This window comes from Chiloscyllium plagiosum, chromosome 41, assembly GCF_004010195.1.
Source record: "Chiloscyllium plagiosum isolate BGI_BamShark_2017 chromosome 41, ASM401019v2, whole genome shotgun sequence".
Taxonomy (NCBI): Eukaryota; Metazoa; Chordata; class Chondrichthyes; order Orectolobiformes; family Hemiscylliidae; genus Chiloscyllium; species Chiloscyllium plagiosum.
The window spans coordinates 9,304,050-9,306,507 of NC_057750.1; positions in this window are offsets into that span (position 1 = coordinate 9,304,050).

Here is a 2,458-nt window from a genome sequence, read left to right on the forward strand (position 1 = left end):
CTCAGATCAGGTCAGGGATGCAGTGTTCAGGTCAGGGGTCAGGGACACTGTGCTTGGGTCAGGGGTCAGGAACATCCGAACTCAGGTCAGGGGTCAGGAGGGATCTGAGTGAGGAGCTGCATGTGGGCACGTGATTTCTATCTCTGACCCTGATCAGGTCACCTTGGACACTTCCTGACCATCCAACATTTAAGAAATATTTGGCCTTTCAACCTGCTCCAGAGGTATGTATTAACACAGATTAGTTAGGAAAATAGGTTAAATAAAACAAAAAATAAATAAGCAGACCCATGGGCCCACTTGTGGTACGATGGTAGTGTCCCAACCCTTGAACCAGGAGGCTTGGGTTCAAGTCCCACTTGCTCCAGAGCTGTGTAATAACATCTCTGAATGGGTATTTTTAAGAAAGAATAACACAAACACATGAGTGACCCCCTTACCCTAGGAATGGGTCCGGTGACATTTTGTTTTACTTACCACAGGACAAGAGCTTCCCTGACCTGAGCACAGCATCTCTGACCCCTGACCTGAACAGTGTCCCTTTTACTTAAATTTCCTCATGGGTTTCACTGGCTAGCCCAGCGTTCGTTGCCCGTCCCTCGTTGCCCTTGAGCAAGTGTTGGTGAGCTGCTTAAACCATTTGAACGTACTCCATTTAAATACTCTGTCCGTGTCTTCAGCTGCCTAGGCCCCAAACTCTGGTATTCCCTGTTCCGCCTCTTCACCTCACTTTACCCTGTTAAGGACTTCCTTAAAAATGACCTCTTTCACCAAACCATTGGTTATTTGAGCTCCCATCTCTTTATATGATGCGCTGTCATAGTTGGTTTGAAATTGCTTCCTTTCTTCTTGCAACTTTATGAAGGGTGAGACAATGACCATTACACGAGTAATCGAAATGGGGGTGCAATGGGTTCAAACCCCACCACAGGGACTGGTGTGATTTAAGGTCAGGAACTAAAAGCCCCATTTCAAGGCTTAAAATTTGTGACCCTACCCCCCCACCGAATCCAGTTAGAACTGGGGGCTGGTGCAGTGCTTGGGTCAGGGATCAGGGACACCGGCCCAAGCACTGCATCCCTGACCCCTGACCTGAGCACAGTGTCCCTGACCCTTGACCCAAACACTGTCTCCCTGACCCCTGACCTGAGCTATGTCTCTGACCCCTGACCTGAGTTGTGTCCCTGACCCCTGGCCCGAACTCAGTGTCCCTGACCCAAACACTGCATCCCTGACCCCTGACCTGAGCTGTTCGAACAGGAGCATAGCTGTCGTAACTCGCTCTGAACCCCCCCACAGACAACCATAAGAAACAGGCCCCTTGGGCCTCCTGGTTCAGGGATAGGGACACTACTACTGCACCACAAGAAGGCCCCCATGGGTCTGCTTAATTTTTTTTGCTTTTTTTTTGTTGTTGTTGTTGTGTTCACTTAGGACAGTCAATACTGCTTAAGGCCATCAGCAATGGAAGAGTAGGAGGCCATTCAGCCCCTCTGTCCTCAGGGATAGAGACACTACCACTGCACCACAAGAGAACCCTGTGGGTCTTTTTTTTTTGGCTTGTTTGTTGTTCTTGCATTCATTTACAACAGTCAGTGCCGCATAAGAAATAGGACGAGGAGGAGGCCATTCAGCCCCCTGAGTCTGCTCTGCCATTCAATACAATCTACTTGCAATTAATAGAAACTTGCAGAAAATTCACTGCCCTTTCCCCACCAAGTAATAAAAAAAACGTATGAATTTTGTCTTAAATATCACAAGTGAATTATTAATTAATGCCAGAAAAGAAACCAGACATTTTCATATTATAAATATGAGAGAAATTGAAATATTCTAATCTGTTATAATATAATTACAATAATCTTTTCAGAAACTAATAAAAATCTCGAATCTCTATTAATCAAAGAAAATGAACGCGAGGTGCAAACTTTGCTTGTTTCTTGTTGTTGTGTTCACTCATGACAGTCAGTGCTGCATAAGACCAGAAGAAATAGGAACAGGAGGCCATTCAGCCCCTCGGGTCTCCTAGTTCAGGGACTGCACCATAAGAGGGCCCCCTGAGGTCTGCTTAATTTTTTTGTTTGCTCGTTTGTTGTTGTTGCATTCACTTACAACAGTCAGTGCCGCGTAGGAAATAGTAACAGGAGAAGGCCATTCATCCCCTCGAGCCTGCATGAGATAGGATCGCGGCTGATCTGACATCCCTCACGTCCACTTTCCTGCCCTTTCCCCTAAACCTTGATTCCCCGACTGATCGCGTCTCGATCTCGGCCTCATGTGCACACAAAGACTCCACTTTGGATCTCACCCCCCCCAACATTTGGCCTCCTGACCTCGCATGGGGGTCCCACCAGCCCCGTTTTGGGGAAGAGCCCTGCTTGAGGGGAAACGTGCATCAAAATAAGCGAGGAGTGGGGGGTGGGGGGGGGGGGGGGGGGGGTGGCCTCAACTCAAACGG